The following is a 24,085-nucleotide window of genomic DNA, read 5'->3' on the forward strand; positions in this document are numbered from 1 at the left end:
CTATTTAGTTGTCTATTTCAACTCCATCTGTGTCAGGTGACAGCCATATGCGTATATTCTGTGAATTCTTGCACATGCTCAGTAGGAGCTTATTACTCAAAAAGTGTAAATATAAAAAGACTGCACATTTTATTAATGGAAGTTAATTGGAAAGTTGTTTAAAATTGCATGCTCTATCGGAATCGCGAAAATTAAATTTCTTTTACAAGATATGACGAGTCCACGGATTTCATCCTTATGGGATTACGCCTCCTGGTCAGCAGGAGGAGGCAAAGAGCACTACAGCAGAGCTGTATATATAGCTCCACCCACTCCAGTCATTCTCTTTGCCTGTGTTAGTGATAGGAAGAGGTAAAGTGAGGTGTTAGTTTAGATTCTTCAATCAAGAGTTTATTATTTTTAAATGGTGCCAGTGTGTACTATTTTACTCAGGGTACAGCTATAGGGTCTGTTCAGATTCCATCCATCCTCTGTGACTCCGAATGGGGGCTGCCCTGATGAATATGGTCTTAGCAAGTTTTTTCTAAGACCCAGTTTGTTCCCACAGATTCTGGGAGGAGATGAAGGACCTCTTGCAGTGTGGGACGAGTCATGTTGTTACTCAACATGGAGGTATGTGCAGTCTTTTATTTTCTGTGACACTTGGTATCTCAGAAAGGACTATCTCTCTCTATAAGCTGGCCTATGTCTGTGCCCTATTGTATCTAGCTGGGGGTATACAGAGAAGGCTAATGAAAATATGGGGTGCGGTAGAAAGGTATGATACACTATTTTAACCCTTTCATGTGTGGGCTGACGCTGGGGGCTCTCGGAGTGGTGAACTCCGGATCACATAAGTTTGAATATGCTTGCGGCATGGTTTTACAGGGGGACTGGCTTCATGTGGGGCACTTTTTTGAGGTGCAATACTCCGGTGGCTCCATTTTTTTTTTTTTGTTACTATAAGATACTGAGCCGCGCGGGAGTTCCGTTCTGATACGCCCACGATGGGCGGGCACTCTTTTGCGCGAAAGTAGAAGCAGTGCAGTGCCTGTCTGGAAGTTGGTCGGATGCTTAGCTCCGGTGTTCTGTCTGGACTGCATGGGTAGTTAGAACTCAGGCGGTCTAGACACTCTGTTGCACGGGTGACATTCTTTTGTCTCAGAGGGGGCAGGTAAGCGCCGCAGCAGAGCTGTGGCGAGGTGTTTAAATCTGAAGTAGTTAATTGAAGGTGCAGTTATCCTCTAAAAACCGTTAGTTAACTATTCATGGGATACGTATAACTGCAATCTTATTTTGCAAGGCCACAATTATAAGTGTTTTCAGCCGCACAAGTGTGCTGCGCAAAGTTTTTTTATTTCTTAAAGGCACAGTTGTTTTTATTCTAAATAACTAGATTGTGCATAAAAAGTGTTTTTACTCTAAATAACTAGATTGTGCATAAAAAGTGTTTGATATAACTGTTTCTTTTACAAGATATGCCGAGTCCACGGGTTTCATCCTTGTGGGATTTATCCTCCTGCTAACAGGAAGTGGCAAAGAGCACCACAGCAGAGCTGTTACATAGCTCCTCCCCTAACTCCTCCCCCCAGTCATTCTCTTTGCCTTTGCTAGTAATAGGAAGGGTAAAGTGTTAGTGGTGATAAAATTATAGTTTTATTTTCTTCAATCAAGAGTTTTTTATTTTTAAATGGTACTGGTGAGTACTATTTAGTTCAGGGAGGATATGGAAGAAGAATTCCCCCTGAATTTGATGATCTTAGCAGCAGTTACTAAGGTCCATTATGGTTCCCACAGATCTGAAGGTAATATGGGAAAGATCTTCAGTGTGGAGGACTGTCTCATGCAGCAAGCAGCATTTGAGGTATGTTTTAGCCTTTTATTTTCTGAAGAAACTTTGTATGTCAGAATTGGCTGTATTAGTTCCTTATAATGGGAACAAGGTAAGCAGTAGTCCTGTAAGAGTAAAGGGAGTTACTGTCCTACTGGGTGTTTTCAACAGACATTTTTGCAGCACTTTATATACGCAGCATTTTATTGACACTGGGATTTTGTTTTACATATAACCTTTGATAAGGGCTCATGTAAGAGACTTTATTTGGTAAAATATTTAGTTTGGGGACCACATGACTGTTATTAACCGCTTCTCATGCAGTAGTTGAGTTTTTTAGTGCAACGTCCATTGTGGGCGGGGCCTATTTTCGCGCCTCAGTTGCGCAGTTTACTTTGAAGGAGACAGCAGACATTAACTCCGGTTGGGCCCTATCTGTGTTCTATACTATCCGGATTGGTGTCTATTCGTTTGGCAGGTAGACTCCACAGCAGAGCTGTGGCAAGGTGCAGGGGGTAATTTTTCAGCAATTTATAATATTTTGCTTGAATGTTCCTGTAAAGAGTAAATTACTTCTTGCATATAGTATGCAATAATTTTTGGAAGCTCTGCTTATTTATTCTTACTTTTGAACGATTATAGACGTTTTTAAGTGTGTTTAAGAAAAAATGTGGGCTTTTATTTCTTAAAGGCGCAGTAACCATTTTTTATCAATTTAATTTTTTGCAATAAATAAAGTGTTTTCAACTGTTGTAGTTATTACTACTTTGTTTAACATGTTTGACATTGAGGAAGCTCATTGCTCTATGTGTTTGGAAGCCATTGTGGAACCCCCACTTACATTGTGTACCTCTTGTACTGATAGAGCCTTACACTGTAAGGAACATATTTTAGGAAATGAAAGTATGTCTAAGGATGATTGTCAGTCTGAAGAGAATCAGGATATGCCATGTAATTTTCCTCAAGTGTCCCAACATTTAACACCCACACAAGTGACACCTAGTGCATCTAGTGCTTCTAATTCTTTTACTTTGCAAGATATAGCTGCAGTTATGTCAACTACTCTCAGGTTTTTTTTAAACTGCCAGGTTTGCAGGGTAAACGCAGTAGGCCAGGTATTAACATAAATACTCAATCCTCTGATGCTTTAGTAAATATTTCCGATGTACCCTCACAATGCTCTGAATTGGGGTTTAGGGAATTATTGTCTGAGGGAGAAATTTCAGATTTAGGGAATATGTTACCTCAGACAGATACGGACTTAGCGTCCTTTAAATTTAAACTTGAACACCTTCGCCTGTTACTCAGGGAGGTCCTAGCAACTCTTGATGATTTTGAACCTATTACAATTCCTCCAGAAAAATTGTGTAAGATGGATAAATATCTAGAAGTTCCTACTTACACTGATGATGATCCGGTTCCCAAAAGAATTTCGGAAATTGTTAGAAAGGAATGGGATAGACCAGGTATACCGTTCTCTCCCCCTCCTAATTTTAAGAAAATGTTTCCCATATCAGACTCCATTAAGGACTCTTGGCAAACGGTCCCTAAGGTGGAGGGAGCAATATCTACTCTAGCTAAGCGTACAACTATACCTATTGAAGACAGTTGTGCTTTCAAAGACCCTATGGATAAAAAATTAGAGGGTCTTCTGAAGAAATTATTTATTCACCAGGGTTTCTTGTTACAACCTGCTGCCTGCATTGTTCCAGTAACTACGGCGGCGGCTTTCTGGTTTGACGCCCTTGAGGAGTCTCTGAAAGTAGAGACGCCCCTAGACGACATTTTGGACAGAATTAAAGCTCTCAAACTAGCAAATTCTTTTATCACAGACGCTGTTTTTCAGATTACTAAATTAGCAGCAAAAAATTCAGGCTTTGCCATATTGGCGCGCAGAGCGCTATGGTTAAAATCATGGTCTGCTGATGTATCATCAAAGTCTAAACTGTTAACTATTCCTTTCAAGGGTAACACCCTGTTTGGCCCTGAATTGAAGGAAATCATTGCTGACATTACTGGAGGTAAAGGCCATGCCCTACCTCAAGACAAACCTCTTAGGTTGAAGAGTAAACAAAATAATTTTCGTTCCTTTCGACATTTCAGAGGAGTACCCTCTGCTTCCCCTTCCACCAATAAGCAGGAAGGAAATTTTGCTCAATCCAAGTCTGTCTGGAGACCTAATCAGACCTGGAATAAGGGTAAACAGGCCAAAAAGCCAGCTGCTGCTACAAAGACAGCATGAAGGGGCAGCCCCCGATCCGGGACCGGATCTAGTAGGGGGCAGACTTTCTCTCTTTGCTCAGGCTTGGGCAAGGGATGTGCAGGATCCCTGGGCATTAGATATTGTGACCCAGGGGTATCGGCTGGAATTAAAAAATTTTCCCCCAAGAGGGAGATTTCATCTTTAACGTTTGTCTGTAGACCAGACAAAAAGGGAGGAGTTCTTACACTGTGTAAAAGACCTCTATTCCATGGGAGTAATTTGTCCAGTTCCAAAACTGGAACAGGGACAGGGGTTTTACTCAAACCTTTTCGTGGTTCCCAAAAAAAGAGGAAACTTTCAGACCTATTTTGGATTCAAAGTGTCTAAACAAATTTCTCAGAGTCCCATCATTCAAGATGGAGACTATACGAACAATCTTACCAATCATCCAGGAGGGTCAATACATGATCACCGTGGACCTAAAGGATGCGTACCTTCACATTCCTATCCACAAGGATCATCATCAGTTTCTAAGGTTTGCTTTTCTGGAAAAGCATTATCAGTCCGTGGCCCTTCCCTTTGGGTTGGCCACAGCTCACAGAATCTTCATAAAGGTGCTAGGGTATAGCAGTGGTGCCCTATCTGGACGATATTTTGGTTCAGGCGTCAACTTATCTGACCAAATCTCACACGGAATTCGTGTTGGCGTTTCTAAGAACTCACGGTTGGAAAGTGAATGTAGAAAAGAGTTTGCTAGTTCCACTAACAAGAGTTCCATTCTTGGGAACTGTGATAGACTTGGTTGACATGAAAATATTTCATGACGGAGGTCAGAAAATCAAAGATTCTAAATAATTGCCGAGCTCTTCAGTCCATTCCTCGGCCATCAGTGGCGCAGTGTATGGAGGTCATTGGATTAATGGTAGCAGCGATGGACATCGTCCCGTTTGCTCGCTTTCATCTCAGGCCACTGCAACTGTGCATGCTCAGACAGTGGAATGGGGATTATGCGAATTTATCTCCTCAGATAAATCTGGATCAAGAGACCAGAGACTCTCTTCTATGGTGGTTGTCACAGGATCATCTGTCCCAGGGAATGTGCTTCCGCAGGCCAGCATGGGTAATCGTGACAACGGACGTCGGCCTCTTGTGCTGGGGTGCAGTCTGGAATTCCCTGAAGGCTCAGGGAACTTGGACTCTGACGGAGTCTCAGTTGCCAATCAATATTCTGGAACTGAGAGCAACATTCAATGCGCTTCAGGCGTGGCCTCAGCTGGCACTGGCCAAGTTCATAAGATTCCAGTCAGACAATGTCACGACTGTAGCATATATCAATCATCAGGGGGGAACAAGAAGTTCTCTTGCGATGATAGAGGTATCAAAGATAATCCGATGGGCAGAGATTCACTCTTGCCATCTATCAGCAATCTATATCCCAGGAGTAGAGAACTGGGAGGCAGATTTCTCTTGTTAAGTGTATCCAGTCCACGGATCATCCATTACTTGTGGGATATTCTTCTTCCCAACAGGAAGTTGCAAGAGGATTACCCACAGCAGAGCTGCTATATAGCTCCTCCCCTCACTGCCATATCCAGTCATTCTCTTGCAACTCTCAACTAAGATGGAGGTCGTAAGAGGACTGTGGTGTTTTATACTTAGTTTATTTCTTCAATCAAAAGTTTGTTATTTTTAAATGGTACCGGAGTGTACTGTTTCTCAGGCAGTATTTAGAAGAAGAATCTGCCTGCGTTTTCTATGATCTTAGCAGAAGTAACTAAGATCCTTTGGTGTTCTCACATATTCTGAGGAGTGAGGTAACTTCAGAGGGGGAATAGCGTGCAGGTTTTCCTGCAATAAGGTATGTGCAGTTAAAATATTTTTCTAGGGATGGAATTTGCTAGAAAATGCTGCTGATACCGAAGTAATGTAAGTAAAGCCTTAAATGCAGTGATAGCGACTGGTATCAGGCTTATTAACCCCTTAATGACCACAGCACTTTTCCATTTTCTGACCGTTTGGGACCAAGGCTATTTTTACATTTCTGCAGTGTTTGTGTTTAGCTGTAATTTTACTCTTACTCATTTACTGTACCCACACATATTATATACCGTTTTTCTCGCCATTAAATGGACTTTCTAAAGATACCATTATTTTCATCATATCTTATAATTTACTATAAAAAAAATATATAAAATATGAGGAAAAAATGGAAAAAAACACACTTTTTCTAACTTTGACCCCCAAAATCTGTTACACATCTGCAACCACCAAAAAACACCCATGCTAAATAGTTTCCAAATTTTGTCCTGAGTTTAGAAATACCCAATGTTTACATGTTCTTTGCTTTTTTTGCAAGTTATAGGGCAATAAATACAAGAAGCACTTTGCTATTTCCAAACCACTTTTTTTCAAACTTAGCGCTAGTTACATTGGAACACTGATATCTTCCAGGAATCCCTGAATATCCCTTGACATGTACTAAGCAATTAGAATGATACACAATCTCTTCTCTACTTACTACTGTATTGTAAAAATAGAAATAATTTACCATACAAGTTTTACACAAAGTTATCAATACTGCCAACACAGCTGCTGCAATATGGTGTTCATATGCACGTGCACATCCCACTTAGGTATGCTCTTCAACAAAGGACAAAAAAGGACACCAAAAGAATGAAGTACATAATAAAAGTAAAATAGAAAGTTTATTTATTTATTTTTTGTGTGCAATTTCTATCTGAATGATGGAAAAGTAATTATGACTTTCATGTTCCTTTCAAAAACTAATTTGATTTGCTGACATGGGGCCAGTAACAATTGATGCTAATTCTCAAAATATAAATAACTAGAAAAGTCTATTAAAATAGCATGCTCTACCTCAATCATGAAAGTTTAATTTTAAATGTCTCCCTTTGACTATGTGTTTAACCAGTTACTTTACAGTGGCATTATTTCTAAAAACATTTAACTGCAATAATTACATATATTTTTTAAATGACTCATTATCTCCTTTTATTAATATAAACTTGTATAAAAGCAGCACATATTAAAAACACAATGCAACAGCTTTCAATTGATTTGTGAATTACAAGTTAACAGCAGTCTTTAAATAAATGGAGACACAGAGAAAAATAAAAATATATACTGCATCCTCTGACTGAACAGACATAACATATATGGAGTTTGTACGAAATTAAATCAAATAACCATGAAAAAGGGAGGCTTAGCCATATTCAATGTCAAAAACTTTAATTTAAATAATGTGGACACTGCACACTTAACTTCAAACTCTGGGTTTTAAATTATGGATTTAAATCTGAATTGACCCTTTGACTTCCTGTCAGTATTGGTTTATGCTCACTTACTTCCCCCCCCCCCCCTGTTAATGAGCTGTATCTGAACCACAAGAGATGTAGAATACTACTTTACTCTTCTGCTTGGGTTATGCTCACTTACTGCCCCCCCCTGTTAATGAGCTGTATCTGAACACAATGTGTGAATCACAAGAGATGTAGACTACTACTTTACTCTTCTGCTTGGGTTATGCTCACTTACTGTCCCCCCCTGTTAATGAGCTGTATCTGAACACAATGTGTGAATCACAAGAGATGTAGAATACTACTTTACTCTTCTGCTTGGGTTATGCTCACTTACTGTCCCCCCCTGTTAATGAGCTGTATCTGAACACAATGTGTGAATCACAAGAGATGTAGAATACTACTTTACTCTTCTGCTTGGGTTATGCTCACTTACTGCCCCCCTGTTAATGAGCTGTATCTGAACACAATTTGTGAATCACAAGAGATGTAGAATACTACTTTACTCTTCTGCTTGGGTTATGCTCACTTACTGTCCCCCCCTGTTAATGAGCTGTATCTGAACACAATGTGTGAATCACAAGAGATGTAGAATACTACTTTACTCTTCTGCTTGGGTTATGCTCACTTACTGTCCCCCCCTGTTAATGAGCTGTATCTGAACACAATGTGTGAATCACAAGAGATGTAGAATACTACTTTACTCTTCTGCTTGGGTTATGCTCACTTACTGCCCCCCCTGTTAATGAGCTGTATCTGAACACAATTTGTGAATCACAAGAGATGTAGAATACTACTTTACTCTTCTGCTTGGGTTATGCTCACTTACTGTCCCCCCCTGTTAATGAGCTGTATCTGAACACAATGTGTGACTCACAAGAGATGTAGAATACTACTTTACTCTTCTGCTTGGGTTATGCTCACTTACTGTCCCCCCCTGTTAATGAGCTGTATCTGAACACAATTCAACAAAAACACTAAACCACATTCATTAAATTATCATTTTCACTAACAGAATCCATTTCAGTAAAATCTATGGCTGCAGCACTTACTACAATAAAATGTGGCTGAAACACTGTCTGCTCTCTCTGCCTCTCTCCCTTTCCTGCTCTGTAAGGATTCAGGAAGTGACAGTTGAACATTCCACTGCACTTAGAGGGGAAGAACAGAACTCTCTTTTTCACTTTAGCAAAGCTGTCAGCTTCACAGGACAGCAACAAAATACACAAAAGTTGTTTTTTTTCCGTTTTTGTTTTGTTTTATATGATTTAACAACCAGCCCCAACCCTAAATTCCAGTTACTAATGCCTCTCACTGGATTGGGTCAGCCCAAATGGGACTGCCTCAAATAAGCAGATAATGGGCCATGCAATGAGCTTAACCACTTCAATCCAGTAGATGGCGCAGCATGTTGTGTAATGGTGGGCAGACCTGCTTGTGCCTCTCCATTGCACAACATGTAGCTGTGAAAAAAAAAATGCTGGGGAAAAAAAATTAGCAATTTTTTTATTTTTTTTAAAGCCAATAAAAAAAATATTTATTTTTGCCCATATGAAGCACTGCCTCTAGTGACTGAACATCACTGACTTTAGATATATTTGGCCCTCACTGCCACTTTTCTCCCATCATTTTTCTGTAGTGTAGCGGTTCCAACCCGCGCGCGCCCCCGGCGTTCCCGCCCACGATCCCGCCCCCCTCCACATCATATGGCCCATCGATGGCCGCCCACCCGCCTCCCAGACTGGCTCCCACCCACCAACAAAACCGGCCATCGATGTCCGGTGCAGAGAGGGCCAAGGGGGGTTATTGCAGGATGCCTCGATGTTGAGGCATCACTGCAATAACCGGAAAGCAGCTGGAAGCGAGCAGGATCGCTTCCAGCTGCTTTCCAGACCGAGGACGTACGCCATACGTCCTCAGGCGTTAAGTGTATTTTTTTTGAGGACGTATGGCGTACGTCCTTGGTCGTTAAGGGGTTAATAGAGATACATACTCTTATAAAAGTGTATTTTAAAACGTTTGCTGGCATGTTTAATCGTTTTTTACATATGTTTGGTGATAAAACTTATTGGGGCCTAGTTTTTTCCACATGGCTGGCTTGAATTTTGCCTAGAAACAGTTCCCTGAGGCTTCCCACTGTTGTAATATGAGTGGGAGGGGCCTATTTTGGCGTTTTTTTTGCACAGCAAAAATTACAGACACAGACTGCATGATCCAGGACTTCTCTGAAGGGCTCAAAAGGCTTCAAAAATCGTATTGAGGGAGGTAAAAAGCCACAGTAGAGCTGTGGCAGTTGTTGTGACTGTTTAAAAAACGTTTTTGTCATTTGTTATTCCGTTTTTGGTATTAAGGGGTTAATCATCCATTTGCAAGTGGGTGCAATGCTCTGCTAACTTATTACATACACTGTAAAAATTTCGTTAGTGTAACAGCATTTTTTCACTGTTATTTCAAAATTTGGGAAAATTTGTGTTTCTTAAAGGCGCAGTAACGTTTATTATATTGCTTGTAAACTTGTTTTAAAGTGTTTTCCAAGCTTGCTAGTCTCATTGCTAGTCTGTTTAAACATGTCTGACACAGAGGAACCTACTTGTTCATTATGTTTGAAAGCCATGGTGGAGCCCCATAGGAGAATGTGTACTAAATGTATTGATTTCACCTTAAACAGTAAAGATCAGTCTTTATCTATTAAAGAATTATCACCAGAGGGTTCTGTCGAGGGGCAAGTTATGCCGACTAACTCTCCCCACGTGTCAGACCCTTCGCCTCCCGCTCAGGGGACGCACGCTAATATGGCGCCAATTCCATCAGGGACGCCCATAGCGATTACCTTGCAGGACATGGCTGCAATCATGAATAATACCCTGTCAGAGGTATTATCTAGATTGCCTGAATTAAGAGGCAAGCGCAATAGCTCTATGGTTAGGAGAGATACAGAGCGCGCAAATGCTGTTAGAGCCATGTCTGATACTGCGTCACAGTATGCAGAACATGAGGACGGAGAGCTTCAGTCTGTGGGTGACATCTCTGACTCGGGGAAACCTGATTCAGAGATTTCTAATTTTAAATTTAAGCTTGAGAACCTCCGTGTATTGCTTGGGGAGGTATTAGCTGCTCACAGTTGCAATTCCAGAGAAATTGTGTAGGCTGGATAGATACTATGCAGTGCCGGTGTGTACTGACGTTTTTTCCTATACCATAAAGGCTTACAGAAATTATTATATTTAGAAAAATGTTTCCAATAGACGCCACTACACGGGACTTATGGCAGACGGTCCCTAAGGTGGAGCGAGCAGTTTCTACTTTAGCAAAGCGTACCACTATCCCGGTTGAGGACAGTTGTGCTTTGTCAGATCCAATGGATAAAAAATTGGAGGGTTACCTTAAGAAAATGTTTATTCAACAAGGTTTTATTTTACAGCCCCTTGCATGCATTGCGCCTGTCACTGCTGCGGCGGCATTCTGGTTTGAGGCCCTGGAAGAGGCCATCCAGACAGCTCCATTGAATTAAATTATTGACAAGCTTAGAACGCTTAAGTTAGCTAACTCATTTGTTTCTGATGCCATTGTTCATTTGACTAAACTAACGGCTAAGAATTCCGGATTCGCCATCCAGGCGCATAGGGCGCTATGGCTTAAATCCTGGTCAGCTGACGTGACTTCAAAGTCTAAATTACTCAACATTCCTTTCAAGGGGCAGACCTTATTCGGGCCTGGCTTGAAGGAAATTATTGCAGACATTGCTGGAGGCAAGGGTCATACCCTTCCTCAGTACAGGGCCAAATCAAAGGCCAAACAGTCTAATTTTCGTGCCTTTCGAAATTTCAAGGCAGGAGCAGCATCAACTTCCTCCGCTTCAAAACAAGAGAGAACTGTTGCTCATTCCAGACAGGCCTGGAAACCTAACCAGTCCTGGAACAAGGGCAAGCAGGCCAGGAAGCCTGCTGCTGCCCCCAAGACAGCATGAAGGAACGGCCCCCTATCCGGAAACGGATCTAGTGGGGGGCAGACTTTCTCTCTTCGCCCAGGCGTGGGCAAGAGATGTTCAGGATCCCTGGGCGTTGGAGATCATATCTCAGAGATATCTTCTGGACTTCAAAGCTTCTCCTCCACAAGGGAGCTTTCATCTTCCAAGGTTATCATCAAACCAGATAAAGAAAGAGGTATTCCTAAGCTGTGTGCAAGACCTCCTAGTAATGGGAGTGATCCATCCAGTTCCGCGGACGGAACAAGGACAGGGATTTTATTCAAACCTGTTTGTGGTTCCCAAGAAAGGGGGAACCTTCAGACCAATCTTGGATCTAAAGATCTTAAACAAGTTCCATCATTCAAAATGGAAACTATTCGGACCATCCTACCCATGATCCAAGAGGGTCAGTACATGACCACAGTGGACTTAAAGGATGCCTACCTTCACATACCGATTCACAAAGATCATCATCGGTTCCTAAGGTTTGCCTTTCTAGACAGGCATTACCAATTTGTAGCTCTTCCCTTCGGGTTGGCCACTGCCCCGAGAATTTTTACAAAGGTTCTGGGCTCACTTCTGGTGGCTCTAAGACCACGAGGCATAACGGTGGCTCCGTATCTAGACGACATCCTGATACAGGCGTCAAGCTTTCAAATTGCCAAGTCTCATACAGAGATAGTTCTGGCATTTCTGAGGTCGCATGGGTGGAAAGTGAACGTGGAAAAGAGTTCTCTATCACCACTCACAAGAGTCTCCTTATAGATTCTGTAGAGATGAAAATTTACCTGACGGAGTCCAGGTTATCAAAACGTCTAAATGCTTGCCGTGTCCTTCATTCCATTCCACGCCCGTCAGTGGCTCAGTGCATGGAAGTAATCGGCTTAATGGTAGCGGCAATGGACATAGTGCCATTTGCGTGCCTGCATCTCAGACCGCTGCAATTATGCATGCTAAGTCAGTGGAATGGGGATTACTCAGATTTGTCCCCTCTACTAAATCTGGATCAAGAGACCAGAGATTCTCTTTTCTGGTGGTTTTCTCGGGTCCATCTGTCCAAGGGTATGACCTTTCGCAGGCCAGATTGGATGATTGTAACAACAGATGCCAGCCTTCTAGGTTGGGGCGCAGTCTGGAACTCCCTGAAGGCTCAGGGATCGTGGACTCAGGAGGAGAAACTCCTCCCAATAAATATTCTGGAGTTAAGAGCAATATTCAATGCTCTTCTAGCTTGGCCTCAGTTAGCAACACTGAGGTTCATCAGATTTCAGTCGGACAACATCACGACTGTGGCTTACATCAACCATCAAGGGGGAACCAGGAGTTCCCTAGCGATGTTAGAAGTCTCCAAGATAATTCGCTGGGCAGAGTCTCACTCTTGCCACCTGTCAGCGATCCACATCCCAGGCGTAGAGAACTGGGAGGCGGATTTTCTAAGTCGTCAGACTTTTCATCCGGGGGAGTGGGAACTCCATCTGGAGGTGTTTGCTCAACTGGTCCATCGTTGGGGCAAACCAGAACTGGATCTCATGGCGTCTTGCCAGAACGCCAAGCTTCCTTGTTACGGATCCAGGTCCAGGGACCCGGGAGCAACGCTGATAGATGCTCTAGCAGCTCCTTGGTTCTTCAACCTGGCCTATGTGTTTCCACCGTTTCCTCTGCTCCCTCGACTGATTGCCAAAATCAAACAGGAGAGAGCATCGGTGATTCTGATAGCGCCTGCGTGGCCACGCAGGACCTGGTATGCAGACCTAGTGGACATGTCATCTCTTCCACCATGGACTCTGCCTCTGAGGCAGGACCTTCTAATGCAAGGTCCTTTCAATCATCCAAATCTACTTTCTCTGAGACTGACTGCATGGAGATTGAACGCTTGATTCTATCAAGGCGTGGCTTCTCCGAGTCAATCATTGATACCTTAATACAGGCTCGGAAGCCTGTCACCAGGAAAATCTACCATAAGATATGGCGTAAATATCTTTATTGGTGTGAATCCAAGAGTTACTCATGGAGTAAGGTTAGGATTCCTAGGATATTGTCCTTTCTCCAAGAGGGTTTGGACCAAGGCTTATCAGCTAGTTCTTTAAAAGGACAGATCTCTGCTCTGTCTATTCTTTTGCACAAGCGTCTGGCAGAAGTTCCAGACGTCCAGGCATTTTGTCAGGCTTTGGTTCGGATTAAGCCTGTGTTTAAAACTGTTGCTCCCCCGTGGAGCTTAAACTTGGTTCTTAAAGTTCTTCAGGGAGTTCCGTTTGAACCCCTTCATTCCATTGATATTAAACTTTTATCTTGGAAAGTTCTGTTTTTGATGGCTATTTCCTCGGCTCGAAGAGTCTCTGAGTTATCTGACTTACATTGTGATTCTCCTTATCTGATTTTTCATTCAGACAAGGTAGTTCTGCGTACCAAACCTGGGTTTTTACCTAAGGTGGTTTCTAACAGGAATATCAATCAAGAGATTGTTGTTCCATCATTGTGTCCTAATCCTTCTTCAAAGAAGGAACGTCTTTTGCATAATCTGGACGTAGTCCGTGCCTTGAAGTTTTACTTACAGGCTACTAAAGATTTTCGTCAAACATCTGCCCTGTTTGTCGTTTACTCTGGACAGAGGAGAGGTCAAAAAGCTTTGGCAACTTCTCTCTCCTTTTGGCTTCGGAGCATAATACGCTTAGCCTATGAGACTGCTGGACAGCAGCCCCCTGAAAGGATTACAGCTCATTCTACTAGAGCTGTGGCTTCCACCTGGGCCTTTAAAAATGAGGCCTCTGTTGAACAGATTTGCAAGGCTGCGACTTGGTCTTCGCTTCACACCTTTTCAAAATTTTACAAATTTGACACTTTTGCTTCTTCGGAGGCTGTTTTTGGGAGAAAGGTTCTACAGGCAGTGGTTCCTGCCTTGTCCCTCCCATCATCCGTGTACTTTAGCTTTGGTATTGGTATCCCACAAGTAATGGATGATCCGTGGACTGGATACACTTAACAAGAGAAAACATAATTTATGCTTACCTGATAAATTTATTTCTCTTGTAGTGTATCCAGTCCACGGCCCGCCCTGTCCTTTTAAGGCAGGTCTAAATTTTAATTAAACTACAGTCACCACTGCACCCTATGGTTTCTCCTTTCTCGTCTTGTTTCGGTCGAATGACTGGATATGGCAGTGAGGGGAGGAGCTATATAGCAGCTCTGCTGTGGGTGATCCTCTTGCAACTTCCTGTTGGGAAGGAGAATATCCCACAAGTAATGGATGATCCGTGGACTGGATACACTACAAGAGAAATAAATTTATCAGGTAATAAATTATGTTTTTCTAAGTCGTCAGACTTTTCATCCGGGGGAGTGGGAACTCCATTTGGAGGTATTTGCATCATTGATTCATCAATGGGGCACACCAGAATTGGATCTGATGGCATCTCAACAGAAATGCCAAACTTCCTCGCTATGGGTCCAGGTCAAGGGATCCCCAGGCTGTACTGATAGATGCGCTAGCAGTACCTTGGTCTTTCAACCTGGCTTATGTGTTTCCACCTTTTCCTCTCCTGCCTCGTGTGATTGCAAGAATCAAACAGGAGAGAGCTTCAGTAATTCTAATAGCGCCTGCGTGGCCACTCAGGACTTGGTATGCAGATCTGGTGGACATGTCTTCTCTGCCATCGCGGAAACCACCATTGAGACAGGACCTTCTCATTCAAGGTCCGTTCCAACATCCAAATCTAAATTCTCTGCAGCTGACTGCCTTGAGATTGAACGCTTGATCTTATCTAAGCGGGGATTCTCTGAGTCGGTCATTGATACTCTGATTCAGGCTCGCAAGCCTGTCACTAGAAAGATTTACCATAAGATATGCCGTAAATATCTTTCTTGGTGTGAATCCAAAGGTTACTCATGGAGTAAGATTAGGATTCCTAGGATCTTGTCCTTTCTCCAAGAAGGATTGGAAAAAGGATTATCTGCTAGTTCTTTAAAAGGACAAATTTCTGCTTTGTCAATTTTATTACACAAGCGTCTGGCGGATGTCCCAGACGTTCATTCTTTTTGTCAGGCTCTAATCAGAATCAAGCCTGTGTTTAAACTTGTTGTTCCACCATGGAGTCTGAATTTAGTTCTTAATGTTCTTCAAGGGGTTCCGTTTGAACCCATGCATTCCATAGATATTAAGCTGTTATCTTGGAAGGTTTTATTTTTAGTAGCTATCTCTTCCGCTCGAAGAGTTTCTGAGCTTTCTGCGTTACAATGTGATTCGCCTTATCTTATATTCCATTCTGATAAGGTGGTTTTGCGTACTAAACCTGGATTTCTTCCTAAGGTTGTTTCAAATAAGAATATTAATCAGGAAATTGTTGTTCCTTCCTTGTGTCCTAATCATTCTTCTAAGAAGGAACGTCTATTACATAACTTGGATGTGGTCCGTGCTTTGAAGTTTTACTTACAAGCGACCAAGGATTTCAGACAAACATCCTCTCTTTTTGTTGTTTATTCTGGAAAGCGTAGGGGTCAAAAAGCTATGGCTACCTCTCTCTCTCTTTTGGCTGAAAAGCATCATCCGCCTGGCATATGAGACTGCTGGACAGCAGCCTCCTGAAAAAATTACGGCTCATTCTACTAGAGCTGTGGCTTCCACATGGGCTTTCAAAAACGATGCTTCTGTTGAACAGATTTGTAAGGCTGCGACTTAGTCCTCCCTTCATACTTTTTTCAAATTTTCCAAATTTGATACTTTTGCTTCTTCTGAGGCTATTTTTGGGAGAAAGGTTCTTCAAGCAGTGGTGCCTTCCGTTTATGTTCCTGTCTTGTCCCTCCCTTTCATCCGTGTCCTAAAGCTTTGGTATTGGTATCCCACAAGTAAGGATGAAACCCGTGGACTCAGCATATCTTGTAAAAGAAAAGGAAATTTATGCTTACCTGATAAACGGATTTATTTTACGATATACCGAGTCCACAGCCCACCCTGTCATTTTAAGACAGGATTTATTTTATTTTTTTCAAAACTTCAGTCACCTGCACCTTTTTAGCTTTTCCTTTCTCTTCCTATACCTTCGGTCAAATGACTGGGGGGAGGAGTTAGGGGAGGAGCTATGTAACAGCTCTGCTGTGTTGCTATTTGCCACTTCCTGTTAGCAGGAGGATAAATCCCACAAGTAAGGATGAAACCCATGGACTCTGCATATCGTAAAAGAAATCAATTTATCAGGTAAGCATAAAGTTCCTTTTTTTACTATGGATGACCTTGAAGCCAGTACTTGTTCCATGTGTTTAAATGCCATTGTGGAACCCCCTCTTACGTTTTGTCCCTCATGCACTGAGAGGGCACTGCAATGTAAAGAGCAAATTTTTCTTAATAAAGATATAGCGCAGGATGTTTCTCAGACTGAGACTCATGGTATGCCAATTCTTTCTCCCCAAGCTGCACAGGCCTTAACACCGACTCAAGCGACGCCATGTTCTTCAACTGCGTCCACTTCATTTACTCTGCAGGATATGGCTGCAGTTATGTCATCCACCCTTACAGAAGTTTTATCCAAGTTGCCAGTGTTACAGGGCAAACGTAGCAGGATAGAAGCCACTTTCGTTCCTGCGATTTCTGATGCTTTGATGGCTATCCCCCATGTGCCCTCCCAGGGATCTGATTTGGGGGGTAGGGAACTTTTATCTGAGGGGGAACTTTCAGACTCAGGGAGTGCGTTACCTCAGACAGACTCGGACGTCATGTCCTTCAGATTTAAGCTTGAACACCTCCGCCTGTTACTTCGGGAGGTTTTAGCAACTCTGCATGACTGTGACTCTCTATTGTGGTACCAATAGAAATTGTGTAAGATGGACAAATACTTAGAGGTTCCTTCTTATTCTGATGTATTTCCGGTTCCTAGGAGAATTTCGGAAGTTATTACGCAGGAATGGGAAAGACCGGGTAGCCCGTTCTCACCTTCTCCTAATTTTAAGAAAATGTATCCTATAGCTGACACTATTCGGGATTCTTGGCAAACGGTCCCTAAGGTGGAGGGAGCTATATCTACCCTGGCTAAGCGTACAACTATTCCCATTGAGGACAGTTGTGCTTTCAAAGATCCTATGGATAAAAAGTTGGAGGGTCTTCTTAAAAAGCTATTTAGTCATCAGGGTTTTCTATTACAACCGACAGCTTGTATTGTACCAGTTACAACTGCCGCAGCCTTTTGGTTTGACGCCTTAGAAGAGTCTCTTAAGACTGAGACTCCTTTAGAGGAAATACTAGATAGAATGAAGGCCCTTAAGCTGGCTAATTCTTTTGTTACGGATGCCGCCTTTCAGATCGCAAAGCTGGCGGCTAAGAATGCAGGATTTGCCATTTTAAAGCGAAGAGCTTTATGGTTAAAATCTTGGTCTGCGGATGTGTCCTCTAAATCAAAGCTTTTGGCTATTCCTTTCAAAGGAAAGACCCTGTTCGGGCCTGATTTGAAAGAAATAATTTCTGACATTACGGGAGGGAAGGGTCACCTCCTACCTCAGGATAAATCGGCTAAACAAAGGGGTAAACAGAGTAATTTTTGTTCCTTTTAAAATTTCAAGGGAGTCCCTTCTGCTTCCGCTAAACAGAAAGGGAATTTTGCACACACCAAATCCATCTGGAAACCCAACCAGACTTGGAATAAGGGTAAACAACCCAAGAAGCCCGTTGCTGCTCCCAAAGCAGCATGAAGGGGCGGCCCCTGATCCGGGACCAGATCTAGTAGGGGGCAGACTTTCGCTCTTTGTCCAGGCTTGGATAAGAGACGTTTAGGATCCCTGGACACTGGAAATTGTGTCTCAAGGGTATCAGCTGGAGTTAAAAAATTCCTTCCCAAGGGGAAGGTTTCTTCTTTCACGATTGTCTGTAGACCAGATAAAAAGAGAGGCGTTCTTACGTTGTGTAAGAGACCTCTCCACTATGGGAGTAATTTGTCCCATTCCAATACAGGAGCAGGGACAGGGGTTTTACTCGAATCTTTTTGTGGTTCCCAAAAAGAGGGAACGTTCCGACCCATTTTAGACCTCAAAAGTCTAAACAAGTTTCTCAGAGTTCCATCCTTCAAGATGGAGACTATTCGGACAATTCTTCCATTGATCCAGAAGGGTCAATATATGACTACCGTGGACTTAAAGGATGCATTTCTTCATATTCCTATCCACAGAGATCATCACCAGTTCCTGAGGTTTGCCTTTCTGGACAAACATTTTCAGTTCGTGGCCCTTCCCTTCGGGCTGGCCACGGCACCCAGGATCTTCACGAAGGTTCTAGGGTCTCTGCTGGCAGTTCTCAGACCGCGGGGCATTGCAGTGGCGCCTTATCTGGACGATATTCTGATCCAGGCGCCGTCTTATCAGCTGACAAGGTCTCATACCGACATTGTCCTATCCTTTCTAAGGACTCACGGATGGAAGGTGAATCTAGAAAAGAGTTCATTAATTCCACAGACAAGGGTTCCTTTCCTGGGAACACTAATAGACTCTGTATCCATGAAAATCTTTTTGACGGAAGTCAGAAAGTTAAAGATTCTGAATACATGCCGAACCCTTCAGTCCAATCCTCGGCCATCAGTGGCTCAGTGCATGGAGGTAATTGGATTGATGGTGGCAGCTATGGACATCATTCCGTTTGCTCATTTTCATCTCAGACCTCTACAACTGAGCATGCTCAGGCAGTGGAATGGAGATTATGCAAATTTATCTCCTCAGATAGATCTGGATCAGGAGACAAGAGACTCTCTTCTTTGGATGTCGCCGGATCATCTGTCCCAAGGGACGTGCTTCCGCAGACCCTCATGGGTGATAGTGACAACAGACGCCAGTCTACTAGGTTGGGGTGCAGTCTGGAATTCCCTGAAGGCTCAGGGTGTTTGGACTCGGTCGGAGTCTCTACTTCCAATCAATATTCTAGAATTGAGAGCAATAGTCAATGCGCTTCAGACTTGGCCTCAGTTGGCTTCGGCCAAGTTCATCCGGTTTCAGTCGGACAACATCATGACTGTGGCTTACATCAATCATCAGGGAGGAACAAGGAGTTCCTTAGCGATGACAGAAGTATCCAAAATATTTCGGTGGGCGGAGGCTCACTCTTGTTATCTGTCAGCAATCTACATCCCAGGAGTGGACAACTGGGAAGCGGATTTTTTGAGCAGACAGACGTTTCATCCGGGGGAATGGGAACTCCATCTGGAGGTCTTTGCCACCCTGATTCTCAGATGGGGCAGACCGGAGCTGGATCTTATGGCATCTCGTCAGAATGCCAAGCTCCCGAGATACGGATCCAGGTCCAGGGATCCTCAGGTCGAACTGATAGATGCCTTGGCAGTGCCTTGGTCATTCAACCTAGCTTATGTGTTTCCACCGTTTGCTCTCCTTCCCCGGGTGATTGCTCGGATCAAACAGGAGAGGGTTTCAGTGATTCTCATCGCTCCTGCGTGGCCTTGCAGGACTTGGTATGCCGATCTGGAGGACATGTCCTCTCTGCCACCGTGGAAGCTTCCATTGAGGCAGGACCTTTTCATTCAGGGACCCTTCCATCATCCGAATCTAATTTCTATACAGCTGACTGCTTGGAGATTAAATGCTTGATTTTATCTAAGCGAGGGTTCTCTGACTCGGTCATTGATACCTTGATTCAGGCACGTAAGCCTGTTACTAGAAAGATTTACCATAAGATATGGCGTAAATATATTTATTGGTGTGAATTCAAGGGTTACTCATGGAGTAGGATTAGGATTCCTAGGATTTTGTCCTTTCTCCAAGAAGGATTGGAGAAGGGGTTATCAGCAAGTTCCTTAAAGGGACAGATTTCTGTTTTATCTATTTTGCTACACAAACGTCTGGCAGTTGTTCCGGATGTTCAATCTTTTTGTCAGGCTCTGACTAGGATCAGGCCTGTGTTTAGACCTATTGCTCCTCCTTGGAGTTTGAATTTAGTTCTTAAGGTTCTTCAAGGGGTTCCGTTTGAACCTATGCATTCCATAGATATTAAGTTGTTATCTTGGAAAGTTTTATTTGTAGTTGTTATTTCTTCTGCTCGCAGAGTTTCTGAGCTTTCAGCTCTACAATGTGATTCTCCTTACCTTATTTTTCATTCCTATAAGGTAGTGTTACGTACCAAACCTGGTTTTCTTCCTAAGGTTGTTTCCAACAAAAATATTAATCAGGAAATTGTTACTTCATTGTGTCCCAATCCTCCTTCTAAGAAGGAGCATCTGTTACATAACTTGGACGTGGTCCGTGCCCTGAAGTTTTACTTGCAGGCAACTAAAGAATTTCGTCAATCATCTTCATTATTTGTTGTTTTTTCCGGAAAACGTAGGGGACAGAAAGCTACGGCTACCTCCCTTTCTTTTTTGGCTGAAGAGTATCATCCGTTTTGCATATGAGACTGCTGGACAGCAGCCTCCTGAAAGAATTACGGCTCATTCTACTAGGACTGTGGCTTCCTCATGGGCATTTAAAAATGATGCTTCTGTTGAACAGATTTGCAAGGCTGCAACTTGGTTGTCTTTTCACACTTTTTACAAATTTTACAAATTTGACACACTGCCTCGTCCGAGGCTGCCTTTGGGAGAAAGGTTCTTCAAGCAGTGGTGCCTTCCGTTTAGGTTCCTGTCTTTTCCCTCCCTTTCATCCGTGTCCTATAGCTTTGGTATTGTATCCCATAAGTAAGGATGAAATCCGTGGACTCGTCATCTCTTGTAAAAGAAAAGGAAATTTATGTTTACCTGATAAATGTATTTCTTTTACGATATGACGAGTCAACGGCCCATCCTGTCATTTTCTAAGACAGGTCTTTATTTTTGTTAAACTTCAGTCACCTCTGCACCTTGGCTTTTCCTTTCTCTTCCTAACTTCAGTCGAATGACTGGAGTGGGAGGGAAGGGAGGAGCTATATATACAGCTCTGCTGTGGTGCTCTTTGCCTCCTCCTGCTGACCAGGAGGCGTAATCCCATAAGTAAGGATGAAATCCGTGGGCTCTTCATATCGTAAAAGAAATACATTTATCAGGTAAGCATAAATTTCCTTTTTGACTTGAGTGTCCCTTTTAAAAGAAATAGCAGGTTCACTGCTGCTGGTATCTGCTGCACACCCAACAGCAATTTTGTATTTGTTTGTTAAAGTTAAGCCCCTCCTGCCATACTATACTAGCTGTTGGGGTCCCTGAGGAGATCGAATAATTACTGCCATTGTTTTCAGTCAGTAAAGTTTATGTTTAGCGACAGCGGGAGAATGACTATGACATTCTTTGAAGTAAGTCATTCTTTGTTAACTAGTAACAGAATGGGAAGGGTCAGTAGGTATCCTCATGGCGGTTCTGACATTTTGACGCTGCCTCCTCTGGTTTAACCCTCATGAGAGACCACATTTGAAAGAGTGGGTTTTCCTCTTATGATTGAGAGGTCACATGCCTATTTGACTTGCAGATATTCAACAGGATAGCAAAATCCTCATTGTTGAGTGACTGATATTGCTTGCACTTTACATCTTGATTTCAGTCTAGCATGGTATGTATCATAGGTGTGTGACAACTTATTAAAGGGCATTAATCCGCAAATACATGCTAATAGATGTAAGGATGTAGTCAAAACAAATATTAACTTGGCAATAATATGCAGATACATTATTTTTTTTTAATTGTTGTTTTAAATACTGAAGATCTAAGTGTTTTATAAAGTACTTGGTTTCTATAAAGTAATGGGTACAGCAATATTAAAACCTAGGTTTCCCCTTATCTAATTTATTTTACTAAGGGGAATTAGTGGCAGAGCTAAGACAGGCAATAAAATGTACAAAAACACTATCTAACAGGGTTGCACAATTCTGTTTTGGACACTTTATTGTTTTATATCTGTACCCAGTAGTCCTCATCATATCTTAAATAATGGAAAATGTTAAATTAGAGGAAAAGGGAACAAAATAAATATAATGAAAGTATATTGCAAAGTTAATGTTTTTTGAGGGTTTTGTTACTGCACATAATTGTTGTATATCCAATCTCTAACTGTTAATCCCATCTCTTATGCAATTTATATTAATTCAGCAGCTTCTACTTCCACAAAATTACTTCTGTGCACTGTAGTAAGAAAACAAAGTACAATATTTAAAAAAAAAAATGACTAGTATTTCCTTATTAATATGAGGAGAGTCCACTACATTATTCCTTACTGTTGGGAAATACTGTAACCTGGCCACCAGGAGGAGGCAAAAACACCCCAGCCAAAGGCTTAAATACTCCCCCTACTTTCCTCATATCCCAGTCATTCTTTGCCTTTGTCACAGGAGGTTGTCAGAGAAGTGTCAGAAGATTCGGAGTAGTTTCTTATGACCCTTCGAAATGGGACTGGAGTTTTAAGTAGTCTTGTCAGCCTCTCAGTGAGAGCATTGACAAATGTTAGAGTATGGAGATGCAGGGAGAGTCTTTCTGTGAACGCATCCAGACTCGTATTAACAGCTCCTAAGCAATCAGTGTTGATGAGTTTCACTGCCTGCTTTCATCACTCAAGTCCATGTCAGGAGCGATGCTACAAGACTGGCAAACTTGATAGACTGTGTTTCTGTTTCACGGCATACATTCCGGTAAGATCGGTTCATTTATTTTTTTACATATATGATAACACAAGAAGACAGGGTCACAGTGTGGCTCCTTTTATCTGTATGAAATCAAGGGCTAATATCTCCCGAGGGGGATTATTGAACAGGGAGGATTATGCTGTGACATGTGTGAGATGAGGCTCAGGCAGATGTTGGAACGTACAGGGTTTTCTTTCTAATGACACGGTGAGTCCACGGATCATCATAATTACTATTGGGAATATCACTCCTGACCAGCAGGAGAAGGCAAAGAGCACCACAGCAAAGCTGTTAAATACCACTCCCTTACCCACAACCCCCAGTCATTCTCTTTGCTTGTATCAGTTGCAAGGAGGTGGTAAAGTTAGGTGTCTGATTCTTCAATCAAGAGTTTATTTTTTAAGCAGAGCAGGTTTGATTTGGTTTTTTGGGGTGTCGCTGTAGTCCATGTCAGTTCAGTAGAGCAATGGTGGCTTTTAAGCATTTGGGAACTTGGGGGGTATAATCCCCTCTGCACCTCCCATCTTGTTTGTGCTGCCCTTTTTTCAAAAGCCTGGGTAGGTTTACTCAATCTTTTTTGTTTTTCCATAGGTCCATGTAAGGAGTGATGCCTTTCAAACTTTGTGAGCTGCACTACTGCCGGGCAGATTATTATGAAGGTAAGTGCTGTTTTTATTTTTTGGGGACAGAAAGTGTGGCACTTATGGGGTTAATTTATTCCTGCTTGTGTGCAGGTTTTTTATCTTGTGGCAGTATTGTGGGGCACTGTTGAGGATTTTGGATGGCTCTGGTTATGGGAGTGCTACATTTTCACTCCTTGTTGGGCTCTTGGGTGTGTGCTGTTTCTCAGCGCGGTTTTTACTATTTAGTTAGAAAACTGCAAGAGTTTCTTCGGGTTTGCAGTTTTCTTTCTCCCGGCGGCGGTTTTACTGTTTGTACTGTCATGCCGGCCGGGAGGTTGTGTAGACGCCCACGATGGGTGGAGTTTGTTTGGCACGAGTGTTGCGTGCTCTTCCTCTCAGTATTTGTTTAACTGCGAAAGTGAGAGGTTGTTCCGCTGCTGCTCTGGTGCTACGTTGGAGCAGTCATTGTGAGAGTGAGGTCCGGACCGTTTGGGAGTTTGTGTATACTCCGGTCGGTAGGAGGCTAGTTTTTGCACCTCAGCAAGGCTTTTTGAGGTGTTAAATAAGGGCTCAGGGTGAGTTTTTTTTGGGGGGGGCGTTTATTTTTA

The 24,085-nt window shown here is 42.6% G+C and overlaps 1 protein-coding gene across 2 annotated transcripts in view; it reads left to right on the plus strand.

The window, feature by feature from the left end:
• The window catches only part of TK2 (thymidine kinase 2), a 238,139-nt gene that overhangs the window by 178,763 nt on the left and 35,291 nt on the right, over window positions 1–24,085 (plus strand). The window lies entirely within an intron of this gene.

The sequence above is a fragment of the Bombina bombina genome, chromosome 1 (assembly GCF_027579735.1).
Source record: "Bombina bombina isolate aBomBom1 chromosome 1, aBomBom1.pri, whole genome shotgun sequence".
Taxonomy (NCBI): domain Eukaryota; kingdom Metazoa; phylum Chordata; class Amphibia; order Anura; family Bombinatoridae; genus Bombina; species Bombina bombina.